Source organism: Danio rerio, chromosome 23 (assembly GCF_052040795.2).
Source record: "Danio rerio strain M-AB ecotype USA chromosome 23, GRCz13ab, whole genome shotgun sequence".
NCBI lineage: Eukaryota > Metazoa > Chordata > Actinopteri > Cypriniformes > Danionidae > Danio > Danio rerio.
In genome coordinates this window covers 3,346,854-3,356,891 of record NC_141043.1, presented here as the reverse complement: position 1 = coordinate 3,356,891, position 10,038 = coordinate 3,346,854, and the positions used below count along the sequence as shown (strand labels likewise).

The 10,038-nt window shown below is 40.7% G+C and overlaps 1 long non-coding RNA gene across 1 annotated transcript; it reads right to left on the bottom strand.

The window, feature by feature from the left end:
* Nucleotides 1–3,795: 3,795 nt before the first annotated feature.
* LOC141380620 (uncharacterized) lies at nt 3,796–7,650 on the bottom strand. Its single transcript, XR_015523066.1, has 3 exons — nt 7,300–7,650; nt 6,861–7,193; nt 3,796–5,797 (listed from the first exon to the last, which is right to left on the bottom strand). It is a non-coding gene; the product is annotated as an uncharacterized LOC141380620 (long non-coding RNA).
* Between the last annotated feature and the right edge of the window lie 2,388 nt (nt 7,651–10,038).

Below are 10,038 nucleotides of genomic sequence, written 5' to 3'. Positions count from 1 at the left end.
TGAATTTGCTCTTCAGTGTTTGAACTCTCAGTAATGATTTACAGGGCTCAACAATAAGGACTGCCTGGTGGCCCAGGGCCAGCGTGAGAGACGCTTGGGACAGTAGACAGGAACATTACTGGCCCGATTGGGACAGTGCTGACTTGTCAGTAACATTTAATTTGTCTGCGACTATTTGTCAATTGTGTGCATTTTAAGTTTGTGCTTTCAAGTCTTTAAACACTACTTTCTCTGTGATGTCGTAAACACCATATTGCTTTCTGGTTCTTCTTCTCTGATTTTATGTTTTGAGCATGCTATTCTTTTCAGTAACCTGGTAACAACCAGTACAGCGAAGAAACAGCAACATGGCAGCAACATCAAATTATAAGGCTAAAAGAAAATGTCTTGAAAGCAGACATTTATGTGTGAACATCGCAACAAAAAAAATTAAGTGATGTTTTTCAAGTTTGCTGTCAGTTTGACAAGTCACCCACCTTTTGTTAAATAATTTCGAACCGCAATAAAATACCTCCACATTTTCTATACTGCTCTTTTTGTTTGCATAACACTTTTATTAACAATTTTATAAGTATTGAAATTCTAGATTCGCAGACTTTATTTTTGACACATTATTTAAAATATGCGACTAAAACATAGCTATTAACGTCCTTTTTTTTTTTTTTTTTTTGGTGGGGCCAGTGAAAATTTTGGCAGGGCAACTAATAATCTGAACCACTTGCCAGATCGGACCAGTAGAAAAAACCCTTAGCGTTGAACCCTGATTTAAATCACACTGAACTGAGCTAAACTGAACTGAACTGAACTTAAACACTAAAAACTGAACTACACTGTTCCAGTTACTATGACCATTTATGTAAAGCTGCTTTGACACAATCTACATTGTAAAAGCGCTATACAAATAAAGCTGAATTGACTTGAACAAGCGGATAAATGCTAAATAAAGATGGTTGGTTCACGGTTTTTCATCCAGTTTGAACGTCTCAGCATTTGACCTTACTGTACACAAGTACCAAAACCGTTACATTCGAGCATGTGGGATACAATCACAACTAGCTAACCACTAGCACTTAATTTCTGCTAAATAAACAATCATAATGAAGTGTGAGTGTGTTCCTGAGGGTTAAACACTGAAAACAAAGTGTCTTGTTTCATATGGTTGCTGGAAGTCTCTCTCACTTTGATGACCGGCAATCATAAAATGGCGGTCATTTCTTTTACATCTGTAATTACATCTTTACCCTTTTGGCTGGCTGTTATTTGGCACTGTCTTTTTGCAGATCTTTTGGAGACAGCAGACAGAAAAGAAACAATGTATCTAACTAGCTTTTCAACCATCCATATTCAGTAAATAAAGCAATTCACGTGAAACTGTCAAAGATTTTGTAGATGGACATTCTGCGGAATAACATGTGCAGATGAGATCATGCTAAAAAAAAGTGCTCATTTTGATTTCATTATGACATTAACTTTTAAAATAATAATACAAAAAAATAAAGTAGACGCTCAACAAAGAAACATACAGTTGAATCATTATGTTCAACTCTGCCTATTGTGACAGAGCAACAAAGTTATCTTTATTTCTGTCAAAGCATTACACACAGCTGTCAGATGGTCCATTTCCTGTGCAATAGGTCTTTTTGTTCAGGCATTTGCATGGGCACTTTGATAAACCGTCCTGCCGCAGTTGGATTTTACATTCCATATCTCACCAATCGCGGGGCCAATTTGGTCTCTCTTCTTCCCTGATTTACGAGCGCAGACATTAATTTAAGAGCTATTGTTCTCCGCTAACGGACCCCTCCCACTCGTCTTCCCGCTGCTTCTATGCCATGTTCCCTCTCTTCCTGAGCGCTGCTGCCCATCAATCAGTGAAGGAGCTGGAGAGATTGTTATCTCACTCACAGTATTAACCTTCAGAACCTGACTGCTGTCTCTACAGCATAATTAAGATGAGAGAGCACGAGGACTGAGTTAATTGATTAAACCTGTTTTGATGATGTCGAAATGGTTTTGCAATTTTGAGACAAATGGGTTTTACGAGGGCCAATGTTTTTAGTAATAGGCCAATAGTAATAAGCCAAGACGCACAAAGACCTCTCCAATTAAACCACGTTCAGTCTCTTGTTCCCTATTCTCACTCTGTAGTGTTTAATCAAAATGCAGAGAAACAGACATCTTCATTATCAATTATCCCTGGAACCCAAAACACTTCCCTAAAAAGACACTGTAATTTGGCATCTGCACTCATGTTAGTCTGTTTTTCCTTATCTCGAGGGTCACATAATCTTGGATTTGGCTGCATCCAGTGCAGATGGGTGTCATGGTCATCAATGAGTCGAGAACACAAGACTGATTCCAGCAAAGACTCTCTGCATTGATCCCATTGGCTAGGCTTCTCCATGACAGATGCTCGTTTTATTCAAACCTCTGGCACCATTTAGACTGCAGCTCTGCCCATTGGATTTTGCCATGCAGGCACCTGGTTTTTCCTGAGGTTTGCTCCCCTTTCCATTCATTGGTGGAGTTTTGGTTCCTTGCCCTTGACTAAGTTGGTTGCCCTAACAAGGATACTAAAGTGATTCTGAGCACAGGCTCACCCAAAAGTGGACAACAGAAGATTGTAAAAACCTTGCCTGGTCTGATAAGTCTCGATTTCTGCTGCCACATTCGGATGTTAGGGTCAGAATTTGGCATCAACAACATGAAAGCATGGATCCATCATGCCTTGTATCAATGGTTCAGGGTGGTGTTGGTGGTGTAATGGTGTGGGGGATATTTCATGGCACACTTTGTGCCCATTAGTACCAATTGAGCATTGTGTCAATGCCATACCTGTTAACTCTCCTGTTTTTCCTGGGAGTCTCCCGTATTTCAGACCCAGATTTTGCTCTGTCTCCAGGAAAACTCCCATAATTTTACGCCCAATCTTCTGCAGTTTTCTGTATTTGTCTCACACAGGATTAACATGTGTTTTCAGTGATCATAAGTGCTCAGCCAAGACACATTAGAGTCTCCATCTGCTATTAGCATGTGTTCAGATGCGTCTCTTATGACCACTTGTGATTTGGTTGAAACCAACCCCTCCCTCTGTTTTTGTCACAGTCCAAACCACTTTTGAGCCGTGCGCAAATTCCATTCAATTCAACACAATTGTATAGTGCTTTTACAATGTAGTGTCAAAGCAGATTAACATAGATGATATTCTAGTAAATTGAAACTGCTTCAGTCCAGTTTTCACAGATGAAGCTCAGTTTAGTGTAATGTAAGACCTAATCCCAATTCTATTTTTGTACCCCTAGCCGTTCCCCTTTCTCTTGTCCCTTGAAACAGAGTGTGGGGAAAGGGAAGGGTTTCAAAATGTGCCCCTAAAACATGGGAAACCACTAGAGCACCTGCACACGTCATCATATGTCATCCTGACCTCTTGCTTTATTTGAGATCAGACGATCGCGACTGCTGTTGTTATTCCAGTTGGGTTATTTTTTGGTGTTTATCTTCAGGAAATCACTTGTTATCATATGTTATAACGATATAGTGTGGCAATAAGATTGTAACTGTACTGTGCATTTACACCGTGGCCATATTCATCAAACACACAAAAACAACATTAACATTATAGCAGACACAGTAAAAAGCTCATTCTCAGCCACTAGACTTTTCTGACTGGGGATCCGAATGTATTTGAGTGACCAATGTGAAAGTATGTTTTGGGACTGCTATACAGGAGTTATTATCATGGATTATCGATAGCTAAATTTGACGGTTTTTATTTTAGCGTTTTTTTTTTTTTTTAAAGTGTGAATTTTGTGTTGATATCTTTCAGGGAGGAATCAAATGTCTATTAAACCCCTTGACATTCACTCTCTGCTTATGAGGGGGTGTTCAAGTGGTATTAAACAAACCCATGTTACTACAGTAAGTTTAGGAGCAGGAAAGCAAATGAATAAATTGGATGGCAACTATGGAACAATTATGACAGTAACCTGTGTACTTTAGTATATTGTGGAAAATAATGACCAGCTTGTTGAGCATTTTCCCCAATTCTCCCATTATTGACAATACTTTTTAATACCAGGTGTGAACAGGACAATATTTCCCGTCACCGTCTTATTCTGCTAAGGAGTCTAATGCTGCGTTCACACCAGACGCGGAACGGGCGTCAAGCGCGAGGGATTTACATGTTAAGTCAATGCAAATGCGCGAATAGACATCCTGCGGCGCGATACGCGCGAATGGCACGGGGCGAATTAAGCGTTTTGCGCGTTTGACGTGAATCTCTCGAGTTCGACTATCTGAACTTCAGCGGACATTCGCGCCGCATTAACCAATCAGAAGCTTGCTCTTGTGGGGGCGTGATTGTGACGTAGAACCTGTTGATGGTGTCCCGGGGGAAATCCTCCTGGCGACACCGACAACAAGTCATCAAACTGGGCTTGGCTCAGTCAGAAGCACTGCTGAAAGCCTCCATGATCCAGGTTCAGTTTCTGGAGGAGTTGATGAGCTCACAGAGCTGGATGCACCTCTGAAAGGATGTAGTGGACTTAGACACGGTCCTAAACGTATCGACGCTGTTTTTAAGCCTTCATAAAGTAAATAAACACTGTTATTTTCTTCATAAAATCCATGTTAGCTATTTAGCAACGAAGCTACAGTCACCAGACAGACAGAAGCCCTGCCCATCACGCGAATCCGCGTCTGTTCTGAAGTGAATTTGACACGCGAATGAAGCGGGGTTGACGCGCGAATGAAGCGAGTAAACTCAAATGTTCACGCGGCTATTTATGCGCGAATAGCGCGATTTATTCGCGCGTTCCGCGTCTGGTGTGAACACAACATTAGAGGTATAATTGTGAGAAGAATGTGCGCAGCTGTAAGTAAACTCATAAGTAGACATATATAGCTTAAATATTGACTTAATCCAATTTAAATTATCACATAAGCCATTATCATTAATGAATAAATAAAAATGTATTCTGTCATACGTTCACTTTTAGGAACATCTCTATGCAAAGTTTTATAAATGAGGCCCAAGGTCAGTTTTCCCGACTTCAAAGGTCAGTTTTGCTGTCAAAGAACAACAAAGTGTTCACTTGGCTGAGATTGGAACTGCATAAAGATGCTTGTCCATCAACTGGACATACTCTGAGACTCTGCGCGGTTCCCACTGTCAGACTGACTGCCGGTTGTTTGTTTAGTCTGCTCCTCAGGCGAGGGGGAAGGGGACGAGATACTCCCTGAGGGCAGGTAGCGAGTGACACCACTAATCGCTTGATTTAACTGTCAAGAACTGTCAACTCTACCAGCCCATGGAGAAAAGTCCTAAAAATACAGATTTTGACTGAACAGCTCTTTGACTGTCAGTGAGCTACAATCCTAGGGAGGAAAAAAAAAAAAAGCCGATGATTATTTTGTGGGGATTATCCAACCAGACCTTGTCTTTCCAATGTGAGCAGGTTTTCCTCATCCGCAGCTGGATTCGAAGGCTCGGAGACCTGACAAGTACACTTTTCTCCAGTTTCTAACTCCTGACTGATGCTGCGAAAGTCATTAGCATGCAGATTTGTTGTTTTGCTCTTCCCTTTTTAGTAGCCGACGCATGACACGGAGTCAGACATCAGGACCCCGCACTCCTCGCTGTCTCTCCAAGCCCGAGGCCAAGTGCTGAGTCAACAGAGAGGAGGTGTCTGCTTTAGTGGCGTCAGGCTGGCTCGGACACCAGTCCCCCTCCTGGTCACCTCCATTCCCTCTCTCTCTCTTTCTTACTCCCTCATTCCAATAATATCCAGCTGCAGACCTACATGTTTCAGGCCACACCAGATTCAGACCAAGTGCATTGGATTTACGCTACAAGTAGGTTGCTTAATGTCACAAATGCAGCTAATTTGCATATATATGAGTCAGTTTTGTGACACGGTACAACAATAAATACTGCTTATACATTTGTGAGGGGTAGGTTTAGAGCTGGGGTAGGAGTTACTTAAACACACAATTAGTTACTGTGAGGTTGGGTTTAGGGTTGGGGTAGACATTATAAAAACAACAGGTTACTATGAGGTTGAGTTTATGGTTGGGGTAGGTGTAGACATCAGTAAAACACAACAGGTTACTGTAAGTGGTAAGTTTAGAATTGGGGTGGGAGTAGAGGTTAATTAAACATAGCAGTTTAATGTGGGGTTGAGTTTAGGGTTGGGGTAGGTGTAGATGTAGTGTTTCCCTACACTGTTCCTGAAGACACACCAACGGTGCACATTGTCAACCTCTTCCTAATGAAACACACCTGAATCAACTCATCAGAACATTAGAAGAGACTCTAAAACCTGAAATGAATGGGTTGCATAAAGGAGACATCCAAAATAAGTACTGTGGGTGTGCCTCTAGAAACAGGGTTGGGAAACACTAAACCCAGGCTTATTCCGATTACGCAGCCCTATATACATTTCTGGAGAGCGCCAAATACATCCTAGGATCTACGTTTTTTTGCAGTTATTGTTTTCACAAATCCACCAGTGGCCGCTGATGACACTTTTTAAGATCACAAATTTATCTTGTGAGTGCTATTCGCACTTGCTCTCCCTGTGTAAATCCACCAGAGGTCGCTATCAACTGACTGACTGATTGAGCGACTGACCAATTCACCCCCCCCACTCACCCCCTTCCAAACCCAACCAATAGTGTTTTAAAAAGCACTGATTGACCAGCACCCACCACTTTCATAAACCTTACCGATGGTGTTTTCAAGAGCAATCCAGAAAAAGAAAACACCGCATGGCAGCCTGATTTTTACCATGATTTCAGATTTTACCACATTCCCACCATGTCAATCACTTGCTTGTTTTATTTTTTGGCTTGTGTCTTACCTGCTTTCTGGAACCATTTTTCACCGGACTCAAACCTCGCTGGTAAGCACAAAAAGAAAAAAAAAAACATACTGCCCAGTAGTGTTTGTTTTAAAAACAAAACGCAGCCATACGTTCCTCTGGCTGCATAGTTTGTGATCTCCAGAAATGTAGAATTAGACAAAGTTGGAAACACTGCTGTACAGGGTAGGTGTAATCATTAATGAAACACAACAGGTTACAGCAATAAGGTTGCTGGTTTGAGTCCCGGGTGGGTCAGTAGTCATTTCAGTGTGGAGTTTGCATGTTCTCCTCATGTTTGTGCGGGTTTGATCTGCAACACAAAATACCAAACTGGAAAGAGAATGATGTCTATTGTCAATTTCGAATAAAAGCCATAATAGATACCTCAACCAAATAATATATTTTAAACATTCAGTATTCAAAAACAATGTCAAACCTCTCCACCGGTCGGAAACCCTCATTGTAGAAAGTCGATCTCCAGAATGTCCAGGATTTGGGCCAGTCAATCAGAGAGGAACTGTTGGATTTCGGCAGTTTAATTCATTTCAGGACACAGTATCCATCATGCGGTCTGTGGAGAGGCTGCAGCTCAAGTAGCAGTAATGCTTTCCTCTCAAACTCAGCTCTGAAAAGGTCACAGAGGGTCTTTAAATCAAAGTAGGCCAAGTTGTGTCCTCCATTCCTGTGTTAAATGCCATTTGTAAGAGTACTGTACTGGTAAAACCAGATTCTGACTCCAGTAGCTGTCCGATGTTTGGCTCGTTCCCACTTCTAAGCTTCAAAACCCACAACCTTTCGGCTCGGAGCCCAGAGCTGTAACCACGAGCGCAACACCACATATTAAGTGTTAGATGAGTACTGGAAAGAGCAGCTCTTTGTGCTTTTTCTTTCCTCCGGACCACAGATAGCCTGGCAGCATACATGCTAATATGAAAATTCATGTTGTCGCTGGTGTTGTGCTTGTACTGACTTTAAATTTAGACGTCAATGTCATATGGATTTAGAATGCGATGACGCAGATAGTCAGTTACTACCTAGTCCTGACAAGGCGACACATTTCCAGCAAGCAGAGCACTGCAAATATTATAATATTTATTAATAAATATGTGACCCTGGACCTCAAGATTAGTCGAAAGTGTAAATGTCAATGGAAATTGTGATTTTTATGTCCTATGAAAGCTCAATGAATAAGCTTTCAAGTGATGTCTTATGCCGCAGTCACACTAGAGTTTGATATTGCGAAATTCTGTCGTACATTGCTGCGAAAAGCGGGCCGGATTAAACAAGATGATTAGAAATTGAGCGATTGGTCCATGTTTTAAATTTCTGTTCAGAGAGGTCATGTTTTGAACCTCGATTAGTCTCATACAATAATATGATGCGATTTCGCAGGTTAAAGTTCACCAAGCTTGAACTTTCCAACGCAGTGAACTACGAAACTTGCCTCATGACCTTAAGTTTCCAGTCTGACTGTGTGGGTATGAAAAGAGCAGTGTGACCGCAGCTTTATTTAAAAATTTAGACAATTCCAACACATGTGCAACCAATCATGAAAAAGGATATTTAAGATAGTTGATTGCTAGCTGTGCTTCTCCTTAGAGCAGGGGTGTCCAAACTCGGTCCTGGAGGGTCAGTGTCATGCGAATTTTAGCTCCAGCCCCAATCAGACACCTGGGCTAGCTAATCAAGCTCTTACTAGGCTTTCTAGAATCATCCTTGGAGGTGTGTTGAGGCTAGTTGGAGCCAAAATCTGCAGATTCTGCAAATATAAATCTTCAAAGGCGAGGCAGTGGCGCAGTAGGTAGTGCTGTTGCCTCACAGAAAGAAGGTCGCTGGGTCGCCGGTTCGAACCTCGGCTCAGTTGGCGTTTCTGTGTGGAGTTTGCATGTTCTCCCTGCCTTCGAGTCGGTTTCCTCCGGGTGCTCCGGTTTCCCCCACAGTCCAAAGACATGCGGTACAGGTGAATTGGGTAGGCTAAATTGTCCCTAGTGTATGAGTGTTTGTGTGGATGTTTCCCAGAGATGGGTTGCGGCAGGAAGGGTATCCGCTGTGTAAAAACTTGCTGGATAGGTTGGCGGTTCATTCCGCTGTGGCAACCCCGGATTAATAAAGGGACTAAGCCGACAAGATAATGAATGAATGATAAATCTTCAAATGCAAATGGAATTAATAAAAAAGTATTAAAAAACAAACACTACTGTTAGTTTACATTGTGTCTTATTGGAAATGTAGGTAAAGTTGAAGTCAGAATTATCCCCCCCCCCCCCTTTATTTTTTTCCTCAATTTCTGTTTATCAGAGATTTTTTTTCAACACAATTCTACACATAATAGTTATAATAACTTGTCTCTAATAACTGATTTATTTTATCTGTGCCATGATGACAGTACATACTATTTTACTAGATAATTTTGAAGACAGTAGCTTAAAAAGTGACATTTAAAGGCTCAACTAGGTTAATTAGATTAACTAGGCAGGTTAGGGTAATTAGTAACTAATAATTTTGTCTCTAAAATTTTTACCCTAAAAAGTTGTTTTAATTGTAGCCGAAATAAAACAATTAAGACTTTCTCCGTAAAAAAAAATTTTTAATCAGACATACTGTGAACATTTCCTTGCTCTGATAAATATAATTTGGGAAATATTTGTAAAAGAATTAAAAAAAAAAAAATCAAAGGGGGACTAATAATTCTGACTAACACTATAAACTGCCATTTAGATTACTTGCTTCTGAATTAACTTATTCAAGTCACATTTTGTAACCTGCTAATAATAAGCTCTTTACCCGCCAAATTTAAATGCAGACTTTATCAGTGCTGTGTTTGACATAATAAATACAGTAGTAATTGGTTCATCGTACACCACTAAGATATGCAACTTGGAATATAGGTGCGGTTCATATGGATTACAGTTATGGTGTTTTATGTTGCTTTTCATTTTTTACACTCTCTCCAGTCCCGTTAGGGTTTAGTTGTTTTGTAAATGCCATGTGTGAATATTTTGTGCTTCATTGAATAAGGTTACGCAGGTTTAAAACGGTAAGGGTGGGTAAACAAATCTTTTGCTCTTATTTAACCTATAAACAATCCATATAAAGTAAATCTCAAAGGAGGGAAAGGTTTTCAAAATTGTTGAAATGATGAGAAACATTGACAAATGCTTTTTCTTAATTAGTT